Source organism: Bufo gargarizans, chromosome 4, assembly GCF_014858855.1.
Source record: "Bufo gargarizans isolate SCDJY-AF-19 chromosome 4, ASM1485885v1, whole genome shotgun sequence".
Classification (NCBI taxonomy): domain Eukaryota; kingdom Metazoa; phylum Chordata; class Amphibia; order Anura; family Bufonidae; genus Bufo; species Bufo gargarizans.
This window is the reverse complement of record NC_058083.1, coordinates 401577332-401596821: the sequence shown is the minus strand read 5'-3', so window position 1 is coordinate 401596821 and position 19490 is coordinate 401577332. Positions and strand designations below refer to the sequence as shown.

At 40.6% G+C, this 19490-nt stretch overlaps 16 non-coding genes across 16 annotated transcripts; all 16 read left to right on the top strand.

Moving 5' to 3' along the window:
* Positions 1-342: 342 nt before the first annotated feature.
* TRNAL-UAA lies at positions 343-425 on the top strand. Its single transcript has one exon. It is a non-coding gene; the product is annotated as a tRNA-Leu (tRNA).
* A 547-nt stretch (positions 426-972) lies between these two features.
* TRNAL-UAA lies at positions 973-1055 on the top strand. Its single transcript has one exon. It is a non-coding gene; the product is annotated as a tRNA-Leu (tRNA).
* Positions 1056-2078: 1023 nt separating this feature from the next.
* TRNAL-UAA lies at positions 2079-2161 on the top strand. Its single transcript has one exon. It is a non-coding gene; the product is annotated as a tRNA-Leu (tRNA).
* A 580-nt stretch (positions 2162-2741) lies between these two features.
* Positions 2742-2824, top strand: TRNAL-UAA. The gene has a single exon. It is a non-coding gene; the product is annotated as a tRNA-Leu (tRNA).
* Positions 2825-3858: 1034 nt separating this feature from the next.
* Positions 3859-3941, top strand: TRNAL-UAA. The gene has a single exon. It is a non-coding gene; the product is annotated as a tRNA-Leu (tRNA).
* A 448-nt stretch (positions 3942-4389) lies between these two features.
* TRNAL-UAA lies at positions 4390-4472 on the top strand. Its single transcript has one exon. It is a non-coding gene; the product is annotated as a tRNA-Leu (tRNA).
* Positions 4473-5018: 546 nt separating this feature from the next.
* Positions 5019-5101, top strand: TRNAL-UAA. The gene has a single exon. It is a non-coding gene; the product is annotated as a tRNA-Leu (tRNA).
* A 1034-nt stretch (positions 5102-6135) lies between these two features.
* On the top strand, positions 6136-6218 carry TRNAL-UAA. Its single transcript has one exon. It is a non-coding gene; the product is annotated as a tRNA-Leu (tRNA).
* Positions 6219-6764: 546 nt separating this feature from the next.
* Positions 6765-6847, top strand: TRNAL-UAA. The gene has a single exon. It is a non-coding gene; the product is annotated as a tRNA-Leu (tRNA).
* Positions 6848-7882: 1035 nt separating this feature from the next.
* On the top strand, positions 7883-7965 carry TRNAL-UAA. Its single transcript has one exon. It is a non-coding gene; the product is annotated as a tRNA-Leu (tRNA).
* A 448-nt stretch (positions 7966-8413) lies between these two features.
* Positions 8414-8496, top strand: TRNAL-UAA. The gene has a single exon. It is a non-coding gene; the product is annotated as a tRNA-Leu (tRNA).
* Positions 8497-9043: 547 nt separating this feature from the next.
* Positions 9044-9126, top strand: TRNAL-UAA. Its single transcript has one exon. It is a non-coding gene; the product is annotated as a tRNA-Leu (tRNA).
* A 1034-nt stretch (positions 9127-10160) lies between these two features.
* Positions 10161-10243, top strand: TRNAL-UAA. Its single transcript has one exon. It is a non-coding gene; the product is annotated as a tRNA-Leu (tRNA).
* A 548-nt stretch (positions 10244-10791) lies between these two features.
* Positions 10792-10874, top strand: TRNAL-UAA. The gene has a single exon. It is a non-coding gene; the product is annotated as a tRNA-Leu (tRNA).
* A 1034-nt stretch (positions 10875-11908) lies between these two features.
* Positions 11909-11991, top strand: TRNAL-UAA. Its single transcript has one exon. It is a non-coding gene; the product is annotated as a tRNA-Leu (tRNA).
* A 546-nt stretch (positions 11992-12537) lies between these two features.
* Positions 12538-12620, top strand: TRNAL-UAA. The gene has a single exon. It is a non-coding gene; the product is annotated as a tRNA-Leu (tRNA).
* The last annotated feature ends 6870 nt before the right edge of the window (positions 12621-19490 follow it).

Here is a 19490-nt window from a genome sequence, read left to right as displayed (position 1 = left end):
ATAAAACCCATTAGATGCGGATTCATGTGGGTGTGAACACCTCTCCAAGTGTGAGGTTTACCTTTCAGAGGTCTGTCACATTTCCGGCAAAGGAGCCAATCCTGGAGCAACATTGAAGCTGTACGAGCATGGTCACAAGAACTTTCCCCTGTCGCAACGATGAACTTTATGTTATGACCAAGACATGAATTCCTTGGCTTTAGAGTCAAAATTGCTATTTAAGGAAAGGATAATTAAGCTTTAAAGTTAGTTCATAAAGATAGAAATTGTTTAAAAATATAGAAAGAGCTGTGGTGCTATAACTGCTACCTTTGATGGCAAGCGTCCAACCTTCAGACTTTCACCAGGATGGCCGAGTGGTTAAGGCGTTGGACTTAAGATCCAATGGATATATATCCGCGTGGGTTCAAACCCCACTCCTGGTAGCCCTTTTCTTTAAAACGCTAATGTTGATGACAACTAACACTCTGAGCAAGCTTTTTCCGGCCTTCAACATTTCAATAATAATCTTTGGCTTTTTGTGTACGTAGTCTCATTATGCCAACCTAGGGTTCATCAAGAGCAAATTATCGCCATTTGTTCATTGGTACTTAGCAGGGTATCCAAGTGGTTAAGGCTTTTGAAAAAAAATCCAATGGAAGTGTATCCATATGGGTGTGAACCCCTCTCCAAGCGTAAGGATGTTTTTTGGAGTTCTGCCAAGTTTCCTACAAAGGAGCCAATCCTGGAATAACATTGAAGCTATTCTTGCATGGTCATAAAAACATTCTCTAGTCGTCGTAACAATGATGTTTATATTGTGACCACTAGATAAATTCTTTGGCTTTGCACACGCAATTGCCATTTAAGGCAAAGATAATTACGTTTCAAAGTCATTTCCCAAAGATAGAAATTATATAAACCTATGTAAAGAACTGTGGTGTTATAAATGTTACTTTTAATTGCAAGGAAAAAAAAAGGTCATAGACTTTCACCAGGATGGCCGAGTGGTTAAGGCGTTGGACTTAAGATCCAATGGATATGTATCCGCGTGGGTTCAAACCCCACTCCTGGTATATCTCTTCTTTAAAAACGCTGAAGGAAAGTACAGTTGGTCCGGGGAGCAAGCGTTTCATGATCAGCCATCAAGATTGCATTATTAAAATTTGACTTTTTCTGGATGCAGTCTCAAAATGTCAACCTTGGGTTAATCAAAAGCAAATTATAGCCATTTGTACATACCACGCTGGCCAAGTGCTTAAGGTTTTGGAAATAAAATCCAAAAGATTTGTATCTATTTGGGTGTAAACCCCTCTCCAAACTTGAGGCGTATCTTTGGAATTCTGCCAAGTTTCCTTCAAAGGAGCCAATCCTGGAATAACATTGAAGCTATTTTTGCATGGTGTCAAAAACTTTCACCTGTCGCAACAATGAACTTTATGCATAAAATCCTGGGCTTTAAACTCAAATTGCTAATTAAAGCAATGAAAATTAAGATTCAAAGTCAGTTATTGAAGAAAGAAATTGTAAAAACCTACATAAAGAGCTTTGTTGTTATAACTGTTGAAACGCTGAAGGTGACAACAGTTGACCCTCGGAGCAAGCGTTTTATTTTTAGCCATCAACATTTCATTATGGAAATTCAGCTTTTTGTGTATGTAGTCTCAAAATGCCAACCTAGGGTTCATTAAGAGCAAATAATAGCCATTTGTTCATTGGTTCTTATCAGGGTGGCAAAATGGTTAAGGATTTGGAAATAAAACCCATTAGATGCGGATTCATGTGGGTGTGAACACCTCTCCAAGTGTGAGGTTTACCTTTCAGGAGGTCTGTCACATTTCCGGCAAAGGAGCCAATCCTGGAGCAACATTGAAGCTGTACGAGCATGGTCACAAGAACTTTCCCCTGTCGCAACGATGAACTTTATGTTATGACCAAGACATGAATTCCTTGGCTTTAGAGTCAAAATTGCTATTTAAGGAAAGGATAATTAAGCTTTAAAGTTAGTTCATAAAGATAGAAATTGTTTAAAAATATAGAAAGAGCTGTGGTGCTATAACTGCTACCTTTGATGGCAAGCGTCCAACCTTCAGACTTTCACCAGGATGGCCGAGTGGTTAAGGCGTTGGACTTAAGATCCAATGGATATATATCCGCGTGGGTTCAAACCCCACTCCTGGTAGCCCTTTTCTGGGTTCAAACCCCACTCCTGGTAGCCCTTTTCTTTAAAACGCTAATGTTGATGACAACTAACACTCTGAGCAAGCTTTTTCCGGCCTTCAACATTTCAATAATAATCTTTGGCTTTTTGTGTACGTAGTCTCATTATGCCAACCTAGGGTTCATCAAGAGCAAATTATCGCCATTTGTTCATTGGTACTTAGCAGGGTATCCAAGTGGTTAAGGCTTTTGAAAAAAAATCCAATGGAAGTGTATCCATATGGGTGTGAACCCCTCTCCAAGCGTAAGGATGTTTTTTGGAGTTCTGCCAAGTTTCCTACAAAGGAGCCAATCCTGGAATAACATTGAAGCTATTCTTGCATGGTCATAAAAACATTCTCTAGTCGTCGTAACAATGATGTTTATATTGTGACCACTAGATAAATTCTTTGGCTTTGCACACGCAATTGCCATTTAAGGCAAAGATAATTACGTTTCAAAGTCATTTCCCAAAGATAGAAATTATATAAACCTATGTAAAGAACTGTGGTGTTATAAATGTTACTTTTAATTGCAAGGAAAAAAAAAGGTCATAGACTTTCACCAGGATGGCCGAGTGGTTAAGGCGTTGGACTTAAGATCCAATGGATATGTATCCGCGTGGGTTCAAACCCCACTCCTGGTATATCTCTTCTTTAAAAACGCTGAAGGAAAGTACAGTTGGTCCGGGGAGCAAGCGTTTCATGATCAGCCATCAAGATTGCATTATTAAAATTTGACTTTTTCTGGATGCAGTCTCAAAATGTCAACCTTGGGTTAATCAAAAGCAAATTATAGCCATTTGTACATACCACGCTGGCCAAGTGCTTAAGGTTTTGGAAATAAAATCCAAAAGATTTGTATCTATTTGGGTGTAAACCCCTCTCCAAACTTGAGGCGTATCTTTGGAATTCTGCCAAGTTTCCTTCAAAGGAGCCAATCCTGGAATAACATTGAAGCTATTTTTGCATGGTGTCAAAAACTTTCACCTGTCGCAACAATGAACTTTATGTTAACAACACTGCATAAAATCCTGGGCTTTAAACTCAAATTGCTAATTAAAGCAATGAAAATTAAGATTCAAAGTCAGTTATTGAAGAAAGAAATTGTAAAAACCTACATAAAGAGCTTTGTTGTTATAACTGTTGAAACGCTGAAGGTGACAACAGTTGACCCTCGGAGCAAGCGTTTTATTTTTAGCCATCAACATTTCATTATGGAAATTCAGCTTTTTGTGTATGTAGTCTCAAAATGCCAACCTAGGGTTCATTAAGAGCAAATAATAGCCATTTGTTCATTGGTTCTTATCAGGGTGGCAAAATGGTTAAGGATTTGGAAATAAAACCCATTAGATGCGGATTCATGTGGGTGTGAACACCTCTCCAAGTGTGAGGTTTACCTTTCAGAGGTCTGTCACATTTCCGGCAAAGGAGCCAATCCTGGAGCAACATTGAAGCTGTACGAGCATGGTCACAAGAACTTTCCCCTGTCGCAACGATGAACTTTATGTTATGACCAAGACATGAATTCCTTGGCTTTAGAGTCAAAATTGCTATTTAAGGAAAGGATAATTAAGCTTTAAAGTTAGTTCATAAAGATAGAAATTGTTTAAAAATATAGAAAGAGCTGTGGTGCTATAACTGCTACCTTTGATGGCAAGCGTCCAACCTTCAGACTTTCACCAGGATGGCCGAGTGGTTAAGGTGTTGGACTTAAGATCCAATGGATATATATCCGCGTGGGTTCAAACCCCACTCCTGGTAGCCCTTTTTTTTTAAAACGCTGAGGGTAATTTCAATCAACACTCTGAGCAAGCTTTTTTCGCCCTTCAACATTTCAATAATAATCTTTGGCTTTTTGTGTACGTAGTCTCATTATGCCAACCTAGGGTGTGAACCGCTCTCTAAGCGTAAGGATGTTTTTTGTTTTGGAGTTCTGCCAAGTTTCCTACAAAGGAGCCAATCCTGAAATAACTTTGAAGCTATTCTTGCATGGTCATAATAACATTCTCTAGTCGTCGTAGCAATGATGTTTATATTGTGACCACTAGATAAATTCTTTGGCTTTGCACACGCAATTGCCATTTAAGGCAAAGATAATTACGTTTCAAAGTCATTTCCCAAAGATAGAAATGATATAAACCTATGTAAAGAACTGTGGTGTTATAAATGTTACTTTTGATTGCAAGGAAAAAACAGTTCATAGACTTTCACCAGGATGGCCGAGTGGTTAAGGCGTTGGACTTAAAATCCAATGGATATGTATCCGTGTGGGTTCAAACCCCACTCCTGGTAGCCCTTTTCTTTAAAACGCTAATGTTGATGACAACTAACACTCTGAGCAAGCTTTTTCCGGCCTTCAACATTTCAATAATAATCTTTGGCTTTTTGTGTACGTAGTCTCATTATGCCAACCTAGGGTTCATCAAGAGCAAATTATCGCCATTTGTTCATTGGTACTTAGCAGGGTATCCAAGTGGTTAAGGCTTTTGAAAAAAAATCCAATGGAAGTGTATCCATATGGGTGTGAACCCCTCTCCAAGCGTAAGGATGTTTTTTGGAGTTCTGCCAAGTTTCCTACAAAGGAGCCAATCCTGGAATAACATTGAAGCTATTCTTGCATGGTCATAAAAACATTCTCTAGTCGTCGTAACAATGATGTTTATATTGTGACCACTAGATAAATTCTTTGGCTTTGCACACGCAATTGCCATTTAAGGCAAAGATAATTACGTTTCAAAGTCATTTCCCAAAGATAGAAATTATATAAACCTATGTAAAGAACTGTGGTGTTATAAATGTTACTTTTAATTGCAAGGAAAAAAAAGGTCATAGACTTTCACCAGGATGGCCGAGTGGTTAAGGCGTTGGACTTAAGATCCAATGGATATGTATCCGCGTGGGTTCAAACCCCACTCCTGGTATATCTCTTCTTTAAAAACGCTGAAGGAAAGTACAGTTGGTCCGGGGAGCAAGCGTTTCATGATCAGCCATCAAGATTGCATTATTAAAATTTGACTTTTTCTGGATGCAGTCTCAAAATGTCAACCTTGGGTTAATCAAAAGCAAATTATAGCCATTTGTACATACCACGCTGGCCAAGTGCTTAAGGTTTTGGAAATAAAATCCAAAAGATTTGTATCTATTTGGGTGTAAACCCCTCTCCAAACTTGAGGCGTATCTTTGGAATTCTGCCAAGTTTCCTTCAAAGGAGCCAATCCTGGAATAACATTGAAGCTATTTTTGCATGGTGTCAAAAACTTTCACCTGTCGCAACAATGAACTTTATGTTAACAACACTGCATAAAATCCTGGGCTTTAAACTCAAATTGCTAATTAAAGCAATGAAAATTAAGATTCAAAGTCAGTTATTGAAGAAAGAAATTGTAAAAACCTACATAAAGAGCTTTGTTGTTATAACTGTTGAAACGCTGAAGGTGACAACAGTTGACCCTCGGAGCAAGCGTTTTATTTTTAGCCATCAACATTTCATTATGGAAATTCAGCTTTTTGTGTATGTAGTCTCAAAATGCCAACCTAGGGTTCATTAAGAGCAAATAATAGCCATTTGTTCATTGGTTCTTATCAGGGTGGCAAAATGGTTAAGGATTTGGAAATAAAACCCATTAGATGCGGATTCATGTGGGTGTGAACACCTCTCCAAGTGTGAGGTTTACCTTTCGGAGGTCTGTCACATTTCCGGCAAAGGAGCCAATCCTGGAGCAACATTGAAGCTGTACGAGCATGGTCACAAGAACTTTCCCCTGTCGCAACGATGAACTTTATGTTATGACCAAGACATGAATTCCTTGGCTTTAGAGTCAAAATTGCTATTTAAGGAAAGGATAATTAAGCTTTAAAGTTAGTTCATAAAGATAGAAATTGTTTAAAAATATAGAAAGAGCTGTGGTGCTATAACTGCTACCTTTGATGGCAAGCGTCCAACCTTCAGACTTTCACCAGGATGGCCGAGTGGTTAAGGCGTTGGACTTAAGATCCAATGGATATATATCCGCGTGGGTTCAAACCCCACTCCTGGTAGCCCTTTTCTTTAAAACGCTAATGTTGATGACAACTAACACTCTGAGCAAGCTTTTTCCGGCCTTCAACATTTCAATAATAATCTTTGGCTTTTTGTGTACGTAGTCTCATTATGCCAACCTAGGGTTCATCAAGAGCAAATTATCGCCATTTGTTCATTGGTACTTAGCAGGGTATCCAAGTGGTTAAGGCTTTTGAAAAAAAATCCAATGGAAGTGTATCCATATGGGTGTGAACCCCTCTCCAAGCGTAAGGATGTTTTTTGGAGTTCTGCCAAGTTTCCTACAAGGAGCCAATCCTGGAATAACATTGAAGCTATTCTTGCATGGTCATAAAAACATTCTCTAGTCGTCGTAACAATGATGTTTATATTGTGACCACTAGATAAATTCTTTGGCTTTGCACACGCAATTGCCATTTAAGGCAAAGATAATTACGTTTCAAAGTCATTTCCCAAAGATAGAAATTATATAAACCTATGTAAAGAACTGTGGTGTTATAAATGTTACTTTTAATTGCAAGGAAAAAAAAAGGTCATAGACTTTCACCAGGATGGCCGAGTGGTTAAGGCGTTGGACTTAAGATCCAATGGATATGTATCCGCGTGGGTTCAAACCCCACTCCTGGTATATCTCTTCTTTAAAAACGCTGAAGGAAAGTACAGTTGGTCCGGGGAGCAAGCGTTTCATGATCAGCCATCAAGATTGCATTATTAAAATTTGACTTTTTCTGGATGCAGTCTCAAAATGTCAACCTTGGGTTAATCAAAAGCAAATTATAGCCATTTGTACATACCACGCTGGCCAAGTGCTTAAGGTTTTGGAAATAAAATCCAAAAGATTTGTATCTATTTGGGTGTGAAACCCCTCTCCAAACTTGAGGCGTATCTTTGGAATTCTGCCAAGTTTCCTTCAAAGGAGCCAATCCTGGAATAACATTGAAGCTATTTTTGCATGGTGTCAAAAACTTTCACCTGTCGCAACAATGAACTTTATGTTAACAACACTGCATAAAATCCTGGGCTTTAAACTCAAATTGCTAATTAAAGCAATGAAAATTAAGATTCAAAGTCAGTTATTGAAGAAAGAAATTGTAAAAACCTACATAAAGAGCTTTGTTGTTATAACTGTTGAAACGCTGAAGGTGACAACAGTTGACCCTCGGAGCAAGCGTTTTATTTTTAGCCATCAACATTTCATTATGGAAATTCAGCTTTTTGTGTATGTAGTCTCAAAATGCCAACCTAGGGTTCATTAAGAGCAAATAATAGCCATTTGTTCATTGGTTCTTATCAGGGTGGCAAAATGGTTAAGGATTTGGAAATAAAACCCATTAGATGCGGATTCATGTGGGTGTGAACACCTCTCCAAGTGTGAGGTTTACCTTTCGGAGGTCTGTCACATTTCCGGCAAAGGAGCCAATCCTGGAGCAACATTGAAGCTGTACGAGCATGGTCACAAGAACTTTCTCCTGTCGCAACGATGAACTTTATGTTATGACCAAGTCATGAATTCCTTGGCTTTAGAGTCAAAATTGCTATTTAAGGAAAGGATAATTAAGCTTTAAAGTTAGTTCATAAAGATAGAAATTGTTTAAACCTATAGAAAGAGCTGTGGTGCTATAACTGCTACCTTTGATGGCAAGCGTCCAACTTGCAGACTTTCACCAGGATGGCCGAGTGGTTAAGGCGTTGGACTTAAGATCCAATGGATATATATCCACGTGGGTTCAATCCCCACTCCTGGTAGCCCTTTTCTTTAAAACGCTGAGGGTGATGACAACTAACACTCTGAGCAAGCTTTTTTCGGCCTTCAACATTTCAATAATAATCTTTGGCTTTTTGTGTACGTAGTCTCATTATGCCAACCTAGGGTGTGAACCGCTCTCTAAGCGTAAGGATGTTTTTTGTTTTGGAGTTCTGCCAAGTTTCCTACAAAGGAGCCAATCCTGAAATAACTTTGAAGCTATTCTTGCATGGTCATAATAACATTCTCTAGTCGTCGTAGCAATGATGTTTATATTGTGACCACTAGATAAATTCTTTGGCTTTGCACACGCAATTGCCATTTAAGGCAAAGATAATTACGTTTCAAAGTCATTTCCCAAAGATAGAAATGATATAAACCTATGTAAAGAACTGTGGTGTTATAAATGTTACTTTTGATTGCAAGGAAAAAAACAGTTCATAGACTTTCACCAGGATGGCCGAGTGGTTAAGGCGTTGGACTTAAAATCCAATGGATATGTATCCGTGTGGGTTCAAACCCCACTCCTGGTAGCCCTTTTCTTTAAAACGCTAATGTTGATGACAACTAACACTCTGAGCAAGCTTTTTCCGGCCTTCAACATTTCAATAATAATCTTTGGCTTTTTGTGTACGTAGTCTCATTATGCCAACCTAGGGTTCATCAAGAGCAAATTATCGCCATTTGTTCATTGGTACTTAGCAGGGTATCCAAGTGGTTAAGGCTTTTAAAAAAAAATCCAACGGAAGTGTATCCATATGGGTGTGAACCCCTCTCCAAGCGTAAGGATGTTTTTTGGAGTTCTGCCAAGTTTCCTACAAAGGAGCCAATCCTGGAATAACATTGAAGCTATTCTTGCATGGTCATAAAAACATTCTCTAGTCGTCGTAACAATGATGTTTATATTGTGACCACTAGATAAATTCTTTGGCTTTGCACACGCAATTGCCATTTAAGGCAAAGATAATTACGTTTCAAAGTCATTTCCCAAAGATAGAAATTATATAAACCTATGTAAAGAACTGTGGTGTTATAAATGTTACTTTTAATTGCAAGGAGAAAAAAAGGTCACAGACTTTCACCAGGATGGCCGAGTGGTTAAGGCGTTGGACTTAAGATCCAATGGATATGTATCCGCGTGGGTTCAAACCCCTCTCCTGGTATATCTCTTCTTTAAAAACGCTAAAGGAAAGTACAGTTGGTCAGGGGAGCAAGCGTTTCATGATCAGCCATCAAGATTGCATTATTAAAATTTGACTTTTTCTGGATGCAGTCTCAAAATGTCAACCTTGGGTTAATCAAAAGCAAATTATAGCCATTTGTACATACTACGCTGGCCAAGTGCTTAAGGTTTTGGAAATAAAATCCAAAAGATTTGTATCTATTTGGGTGTAAACCCCTCTCCAAACTTGAGGCGTATCTTTGGAATTCTGCCAAGTTTCCTTCAAAGGAGCCAATCCTGGAATAACATTGAAGCTATTTTTGCATGGTGTCAAAAACTTTCACCTGTCGCAACAATGAACTTTATGTTAACAACACTGCATAAAATCCTGGGCTTTAAACTCAAATTGCTAATTAAAGCAATGAAAATTAAGATTCAAAGTCAGTTATTGAAGAAAGAAATTGTAAAAACCTACATAAAGAGTTTTGTTGTTATAACTGTTGAAACGCTGTAGGTGACAACAGTTGACCCTCGGAGCAAGCGTTTTATTTTTAGCCATCAACATTTCATTATGGAAATTCAGCTTTTTGTGTATGTAGTCTCAAAATGCCAACCTAGGGTTCATTAAGAGCAAATAATAGCCATTTGTTCATTGGTTCTTATCAGGGTGGCAAAATGGTTAAGGATTTGGAAATAAAACCCATTAGATGCGGATTCATGTGGGTGTGAACACCTCTCCAAGTGTGAGGTTTACCTTTCGGAGGTCTGTCACATTTCTGGCAAAGGAGCCAATCCTGGAGCAACATTGAAGCTGTACGAGCATGGTCACAAGAACTTTTCCCTGTCGCAACAATGAACTTTATGTTATGACCAAGACATGAATTCCTTGGCTTTAGAGTCAAAATTGCTATTTAAGGAAAGGATAATTAAGCTTTAAAGTTAGTTCATAAAGATGGAAATTGTTTAAAAATATAGAAAGACCTGTGGTGCTAATACTGCTACCTTTGATGGCAAGCGTCCAACCTTCAGACTTTCACCAGGATGGCCGAGTGGTTAAGGCGTTGGACTTAAGATCCAATGGATATATATCCGCGTGGGTTCAAACCCCACTCCTGGTAGCCCTTTTCTTTAAAACGCTAATGTTGATGACAACTAACACTCTGAGCAAGCTTTTTTTCGGCCTTCAACATTTCAATAATAATCTTTGGCTTTTTGTGTACGTAGTCTCATTATGCCAACCTAGGGTTCATCAAGAGCAAATTATCGCCATTTGTTCATTGGTACTTAGCAGGGTATCCAAGTGGTTAAGGCTTTTGAAAAAAAATCCAATGGAAGTGTATCCATATGGGTGTGAACCCCTCTCCAAGCGTAAGGATGTTTTTTGGAGTTCTGCCAAGATTCCTACATAGGAGCCAATCCTGGAATAACATTGAAGCTATTCTTGCATGGTCATAAAAACATTCTCTAGTCGTCGTAACAATGATGTTTATATTGTGACCACTAGATAAATTCTTTGGCTTTGCACACGCAATTGCCATTTAAGGCAAAGATAATTACGTTTCAAAGTCATTTCCCAAAGATAGACATTATATAAACCTATGTAAAGAACTGTGGTGTTATAAATGTTACTTTTAATTGCAAGGAAAAAAAAAGGTCATAGACTTTCACCAGGATGGCCGAGTGGTTAAGGCGTTGGACTTAAGATCCAATGGATATGTAGCCGCGTGGGTTCAAACTCCACTCCTGTTATATCTCTTCTTTAAAAACGCTGAAGGAAAGTACAGTTGGTCCGGGGAGCAAGCGTTTCATGATCAGCCATCAAGATTGCATTATTAAAATTTGACTTTTTCTGGATGCAGTCTCAAAATGTCAACCTTGGGTTAATCAAAAGCAAATTATAGCCATTTGTACATACCACGCTGGCCAAGTGCTTAAGGTTTTGGAAATAAAATCCAAAAGATTTGTATCTATTTGGGTGTGAACCCCTCTCCAAACTTGAGGCGTATCTTTGGAATTCTGCCAAGTTTCCTTCAAAGGAGCCAATCCTGGAATAACATTGAAGCTATTTTTGCATGGTGTCAAAAACTTTCACCTGTCGCAACAATGAACTTTATGTTAACAACACTGCATAAAATCCTGGGCTTTAAACTCAAATTGCTAATTAAAGCAATGAAAAGTAAGATTCAAAGTCAGTTATTGAAGAAAGAAATTGTAAAAACCTACATAAAGAGCTTTGTTGTTATAACTGTTGAAACGCTGAAGGTGACAACAGTTGACCCTCGGAGCAAGCGTTTTATTTTTAGCCATCAACATTTCATTATGGAAATTCAGCTTTTTGTGTATGTAGTCTCAAAATGCCAACCTAGGGTTCATTAAGAGCAAATAATAGCCATTTGTTCATTGGTTCTTATCAGGGTGGCAAAATGGTTAAGGATTTGGAAATAAAACCCATTAGATGCGGATTCATGTGGGTGTGAACACCTCTCCAAGTGTGAGGTTTACCTTTCAGAGGTCTGTCACATTTCCGGCAAAGGAGCCAATCCTGGAGCAACATTGAAGCTCTACGAGCATGGTCACAAGAACTTTCCCCTGTCGCAACGATGAACTTTATGTTATGACCAAGACATGAATTCCTTGGCTTTAGAGTCAAAATTGCTATTTAAGGAAAGGATAATTAAGCTTTAAAGTTAGTTCATAAAGATAGAAATTGTTTAAAAATATAGAAAGAGCTGTGGTGCTATAACTGCTACCTTTGATGACAAGCGTCCAACCTTCAGACTTTCACCAGGATGGCCGAGTGGTTAAGGCGTTGGACTTAAGATCCAATGTATATATATCCGCGTGGGTTCAAACCCCACTCCTGGTAGCCCTTTACTTTAAAATGCTAATGTTGATGACAACTAACACTCTGAGCAAGCTTTTTCCGGCCTTCAACATTTCAATAATAATCTTTGGCTTTTTGTGTTCGTAGTCTCATTTTGCCAACCTAGGGTTCATCAAGAGCAAATTATCGCCATTTGTTCATTGGTACTTAGCAGGGTATCCAAGTGGTTAAGGCTTTTGAAAAAAAATCCAATGGAAGTGTATCCATATGGGTGTGAACCCCTCTCCAAGCGTAAAGATGTTTTTTGGAGTTCTGCCAAGTTTCCTACAAAGGAGCCAATCCTGGAATAACATTGAAGCTATTCTTGCATGGTCATAAAAACATTCTCTAGTCGTCGTAACAATGATGTTTATATTGTGACCACTAGATAAATTCTTTGGCTTTGCACACGCAATTGCCATTTAAGGCAAAGATAATTACGTTTCAAAGTCATTTCCCAAAGATAGAAATTATATAAACCTATGTAAAGAACTGTGGTGTTATAAATGTTACTTTTAATTGCAAGGAAAAAATTGTTCGTAGACTTTCTCCAGGATGGCCGAGTGGTTAAGGCATTGTACTTAAGATCCAATGGATATGTAGCTGTGTGGGTTCAAACCCCACTCCTGGTATTGCTCTTCTTTAAAAATGCCGAAGGAAAGTACAGTTGGTCCTGGGAGCAAGCGTTTCATGATCAGCCATCAAGATTGCATTATTAAAATTTGACTTTTTCTGGATGCAGTCTCAAAATGTCAACCTTGGGTTAATCCAAAGCAAATTATAGCCATTTGTACATACCACGCTGGCCAAGTGGTTAAGGTTTTGGAAATAAAATCCAAAAGATTTGTATCTATTAGGGTGTGAACCCCTCTCCAAACTTGAGGCGTATCTTTGGAATTCTGCCAAGTTTCCTTCAAAGGAGCCAATCCTGGAATAACATTGAAGCTATTTTTGCATGGTGTCAAAAACTTTCACCTGTCGCAACAATGAACTTTATGTTAACAACACTGCATAAAATCCTGGGCTTTAAACTCAAATTGCTACTTAACCACTTCAGCCCCTCTAGGTGAAACCCCCTTCATGACCAGGCCACTTTTTACACTTCGGCACTACACTCCTTTCACCGTTTATCGCTCGGTCATGCAACTTACCACCCAAATGAATTTTACCTCCTTTTCTTCTCACTAATAGAGCTTTCATTTGGTGGTATTTTATTGCTGCTGACATTTTAACTTTTTTTGTTATTAATCAAAATGTAACGATTTTTTTGCAAAAAAATGACATTTTTCACTTTCAGCTGTGAAATTTTGCAAAAAAAACGACATCCATATATAAATTTTTCGCTAAATTTATAGTTCTACATGTCTTTGATAAAAAAAAAATGTTTGGGCAAAAAAAAATGGTTTGGGTAAAAGTTATAGCGTTTACAAACTATGGTACAAAAATGTGAATTTCCGCTTTTTGAAACGGCTCTGATTTTCTGAGCACCTGTCATGTTTCCTGAGGTTCTACAATGCCCAAACAGTAGAAAAACCCCACAAATGACCCCATTTCGGAAAGTAGACACCCTAAGGTATTCGCTGATGGGCATAGTGAGTTCATAGAACTTTTTATTTTTTGTCACAAGTTAGCGGAAAATGATGATGATTTTTTTATTTTATTTTTTTCTTACAAAGTCTCATATTCCACTAACTTGCGACAAAAAATAAAAAATTCTAGGAACTCACCATGCCCCTCACAGAATACCTTGGGGTGTCTTCTTACCAAAATGGGGTCACTTGTGGGGTAGTTATACTGCCCTGGCAATTTAGGGGCCCAAATGTGTGAGAAGAACTTTGCAATCAAAATGTGTAAGAAATGACCGGTGAAATCCGAAAGGTGCACTTTGGAATATGCGCCCCTTTGCCCACCTTGGCAGCAAAAAAGTGTCACACATGTGGTATCGCCGTACTCAGGAGAAGTTGGGGAATGTGTTTTGTGGTGTCATTTTACATATACCCATGCTGGGTGAGAGAAATATCTTGGCAAAAGACAACTTTTCCCATTTTTTTATACAAAGTTGGCATTTGACCAAGATATTTTTCTCACCCAGCATGGGTATATGTAAAATGACACCCCAAAACACATTCCCCAACTTCTCCTGAGTACGGCGATACCAGATGTGTCACACTTTTTTGCTGCCAAGGTGGGCAAAGGGGCACATATTCCAAAGTGCACCTTTCGGATTTTGCAGGGCATTTTTTACACATTTTGATTGCAAGGTACTTCTCACACATTTGGGCCCCTAAATTGCCAGGGCAGTATAACTACGCCACAAGTGACCCCATTTTGGAAAGAAGACACCCTAAGGTATTCCGTGAGGGGCATGGCGAGTTCCTAGAATTTTTTATTTTTTGTCACAAGTTAGCGGAAAATGATGATTTTTTTTTTTTCTCTTTTTTCCTTACAAAGTCTCATATTCCACTAACTTGCGACAAAAAATAAAAAATTCTAGGAACTCGCCATGCCCCTCACGGAATACCTTGGGGTGTCTTCTTTCCAAAATGGGGTCACTTGTGGCGTAGTTATACTGCCCTGGCAATTTAGGGGCCCATATGTGTGAGAAGTACTTTGCAATCAAAATCTGTAAAAAATGACCGGTGAAATACGAAAGGTGCACTTTGGAATATGTGCCCCTTTGCCCACCTTGGCATCAAAAAAGTGTCACACATCTGGTATCGCCGTACTCAGGAGAAGTTGGGGAATGTGTTTTGGGGTGTCATTTTACATATACCCATGCTGGGTGAGAGAAATATCTTGGCAAACGACAACTTTTCCCATTTTTTTATACAAAGTTGGCATTTGACCAAGATATTTTTCTCACCCAGCATGGGTATATGTAAAATGACACCCCAAAACACATTCCCCAACTTCTCCTGAGTACGGCGATACCAGATGTGTCACACTTTTTTGCTGCCAAGGTGGGCAAAGGGGCACATATTCCAAAGTGCACCTTTCGGATTTTGCAGGCCATTTTTTACACATTTTGATTGCAAAGTACTTCTCACACATATGGGCCCCTAAATTGCCAGGGCACAAGTGACCCCATTTTGGAAAGAAGACACCCCAAGGTATTCCGTGAGGGGCACTGCGAGTTCCTAGAATTTATTTATTTTTGTCACAAGTTAGCGGAAAATGATGATGTTTTTTTTTTTTTTCTTACAAAGTCTCATATTCCACTAACTTGCGACAAAAAATAAAAAATTCTAGGAACTCACCGTGCCCCTCACAGAATACCTTGGGGTGTCTTCTTTCCAAAATGGGGTCACTTGTGGGGTAGTTATACTGCCCTGGAAATTTAGGGGCCCATATGTGTGAGAAGTACTTTGCAATCAAAATGTGTAAAAAATGGCCTGCAAAATCCGAAAGGTGCACTTTGGAATATTTGCCCCTTTGCCCACCTTGGCATCAAAAAAGTGTCACACATCTGGTATCGCCGTACTCAGGAGAAGTTGGGGAATGTGTTTTGGGGTGCCATTTTACATATACCCATGCTGGGTGAGAGAAATATGTTGGCAAAAGACAACTTTTCCCATTTTTTTATACAAAGTTGGCATTTGACCAAGATATTTATCTCACCCAGTATGGGTATATGTAAAATGACGCCCCAAAACACATTCCCCAACTTCTTCTGAGTACGGCGATACCAGATGTGTCACACTTTTTTGCAGCCTAGATGCGCAAAGGTGCCCAAATTCCTTTTAGGAGGGCATTTTTAGACATTTGGATCCCAGACTTCTTCTCACGCTTTAGGGCCCCTAAAAAGCCAGGGCAGTATAAATACCCCACATGTGACCCCACTTTGGAAAGAAGACACCCCAAGGTATCCAATGAGGGGCCTGGCAAGTTCATAGAATTTTTTTTTTTTTCGCATAAGTTAGCGGAAATTGATTTTTTTTTTGTTTTTTCTCACAAAGTCTCACTTTCCGCTAACTTAGGACAAAAATTTCAATCTTTCATGGACTCAATATGCCCCTCAGCAAATACCTTGGGGTGTCTTCTTTCCAAAATGGGGTCAGTTGTGGGGTGTTTGTACTGCCCTGGCATTTGAGGGTCTCCGCAATCATTACATGTATGGCCAGCATTAGGAGTTTCTGCTATTCTCCTTATATTGAGCATACAAGTAATGAGATTTTTTTTTCCGTTCAGCCTCTGGGCTGAAAGAAAAAAATGAACGGCACAGATTTCTTCATTCGCATCGATCAATGTGAATGAAAAAATCTCTGCCCAAAAAAAAAAATGGAGGGGAAAGGCGTCTGCCAGGACATAGGAGCTCCGCCCTACATCCATACCCACTTAGCTCGTATGCCCTGGCAAACCAGATTTCTCCATTCACATCAATCGATGTGGATGAATAAATCATTGCCGGGATTTTTTTTTTATATATATATATATATACATACAAAGTGCTTGCCAAAGCATAGGAACGCCGCCTCCTCCTCAGCTCGTATGCCTCGGCAAACGTATCTGTCACTGCAGAGGAGAAAATCCCGTCTTGCAGCGCCGCATACACCGACTTGCGTGTAATCTGACAGCAGCGCAATGCTTCTGTCAGAATGCACATCGGTGCTGCAGCTAGTAGATCGGTTGGTCCACCTGGAAGGTAAAAAGACAAAAAAAAAAAGAAAAAACCAGGCCACAACGCAATAATTTTATTAACTTTGGAACAGAACATGTAACTTAAACTTTTGGAACTAAACATTAACCTGTTTGCTTACCTGTTTTTTTTTTTTTGTTTTTTTTGTTTTTTTACCTTTATAGAACAAACCTCTCCTTCCCCATGGGTCAATGTGCAAAGCGCAAATCGCCCAAAGATGTGGCGAAGTGCGTTATGCACTTTGTCCCATGTGAAAGGAGACGTTTGCAGCAGCTGTGAGTGAATGGGCCCTAATAGCCCTGTGTGCCTATCCTGGTGAGATGATCCCTATGCTAATAGTGTACCTGTGAGTGGTACTTCCGGAAACACTCTCCAAAGCATAGGGCAGGGTGGTCGGGACAGTCAGGACAGAAATAGCGGGTGTCACGCCTTATTCCACTCCTGCTACAGACACGACATTTTTTTCGGGGTGGCGGTCGGTTTGAGGTACCAGCAACGACACTGGGGAAGTGTCGCTCGTGTAGACGGCTAACTACACTGGTGGATGGGGCCACGGAACCTCCTGGATACAGGAGGTTCGCGATGATCTCTTCCTGAAATTTGAGGAAGGATCCAGTTCTCCCAGCCTTACTGTAGAGAACAAAACTATTGTACAGAGCCAATTGAATTAAATATACAGACACCTTCTTATACCAGCGTCTGGTGCGTCGGGAAACTAAATACGGAGCCAACATCTGGTCATTGAAGTCGACCCCTCCCATGTGGAGGTTATAGTCGTGGACTGAGAGGGGCTTTTCAATGACACGGGTTGCTCGCTCAATTTGGATTGTCGTGTCTGCGTGAATGGAGGAGAGCATGTAAACGTCACGCTTGTCTCTCCATTTCACCGCGAGCAGTTCTTCGTTACACAGTGCGGCCCTCTGCCCCCTTGCAAGACGGGTGGTAACGAGCCGTTGGGGGAAGCCCGCGCGACTAGTTCGCGCGGTACCACAGGCGCCAATCCGTTCTAGAAACAAATGCCTAAAGAGGGCCACACTTGTGTAAAAATTGTCCACATAAAGATGGTACCCCTTGCCGAATAAGGGTGACACCAAGTCCCAAACTGTCTTCCCACTGCTCCCCAGGTAGTCAGGGCAACCGACCGGCTCCAGGGTCTGATCTTTTCCCTCATAGACCCGAAATTTGTGGGTATAGCCTGTGGCCCTTTCACAGAGCTTATACAATTTGACCCCATACCGGGCGCGCTTGCTTGGGATGTATTGTTTGAAGCCAAGGCGCCCGGTAAAATGTATCAGGGACTCGTCTATGCAGATGTTTTGCTCTGGGGTATAAATATCTGCAAATTTCAGGTTGAAATGGTCTATGAGGGGCCGAATTTTGTGGAGCCGGTCAAAAGCAGGGTGGCCCCTGGGACGGGAGGTGCTGTTATCGCTAAAGTGCAGGAAACGCAGGATGGTCTCAAATCGTGTCCTGGACATAGCAGCAGAGAACATGGGCATGTGATGAATTGGGTTCGTGGACCAATATGACCGTAATTCATGTTTTTTTGTCAGGCCCATGTTGAGGAGGAGGCCAGAAAAGTTTTAATTTCGGAAACTTGGACTGGTTTCCACCGGAAAGACTGGGCATAAGAGCTTCCCGGGTTAGCGGTTATAAATTGTGTGGCATATCTGTTTGTTTCGGCCACAACTAAGTCTAAAAGCTCCGCAGTCAAGAACAGCTCAAAAAATCCCAGGGCCGAACCGATCTGAGCTGTCTCAACCCGAACTCCAGACTGGGCAGTGAAAGGGAAAACTACGGGTGCGGCGGAAGTTGGGGACTGCCAATCAGGGTTTGCCAGCACCTCTGGGATTCTAGGGGCTCTACGGGCACGTCTTTGCGGTGGCTGCGACGGGGTCACTACTGTACGTGCCACCGTACCAGCTTCAACTGCCCTTCTGGTGCTCGCTACTTCACCAGGTTGTACGGCAGTGCTGGTACTAGGTCCAGGAAGGGCTGGGCTGCTGGTGTATGCCTCACCACGTAATCCGACAGCACCAGCCCCACTCTGCTGCTCTTGAAGCGGATCCTGCGCAACCTGCGGTCTAGCGACACGGGGCCGGGTACGCCTGCTGCTATCAGGGACCTCAGCCTCCTCGTCCGAACTTTGGGTCAGAGAGCCACTGCTTTCTACAGGTTCGTATTCTGACCCGCTGGATTCATCAGATGAGGGTTCCCACTCCTCATCCGACTGGGTCAGAAGCCTGTAGGCCTCTTCAGAAGAATACCCCCTGTTAGACATGTGGGCAACTAAATTTTGGGGTATTCCCTGAGACTACCCAAGAAAAAAAAAGCAAGCCTGTCTTACAAAGGGGAGCCTAGCGAAGTACCGGAGGCCGCTGCGGTTGATAAAAAATATCAAAACTGATTTTTTTATCGCCGCAGTGCGTGTAAAGTGAATGTGCAGTGATCAAAAAATAATAATTTTTTTGTCACTGCGGTGGGGCGGGCGTGGGCAAACGCACGTGTGGGCGACCGATCAGGCCTGATCGGGCAAACACTGCGTTTTGGGTGGAGGGCGAACTAAAGTGAGACTAGTACTATTATAGATCTGACCGTGATCAGTTTTGATCACTTTCAGATACTATAAAAGTACAAATGCTGATTAGCGATACGCTAATCAGCGAATAACAGACTGCGGTGCGGTGGGCTGGGCGCTAACTGATCGCTAACTACCTAACCAAGGGACCTAAACTATACCTAAAACCTAACGGTCAATAACAGTGAAAAAAAAAAAAGTGACAGTTTGCACTGATCACTTTTTTTCCTTTTCACTAGTGATTGACAGGGTGATCAAAGGGTTAATTGGGTGCTGGGAGGTGATCTG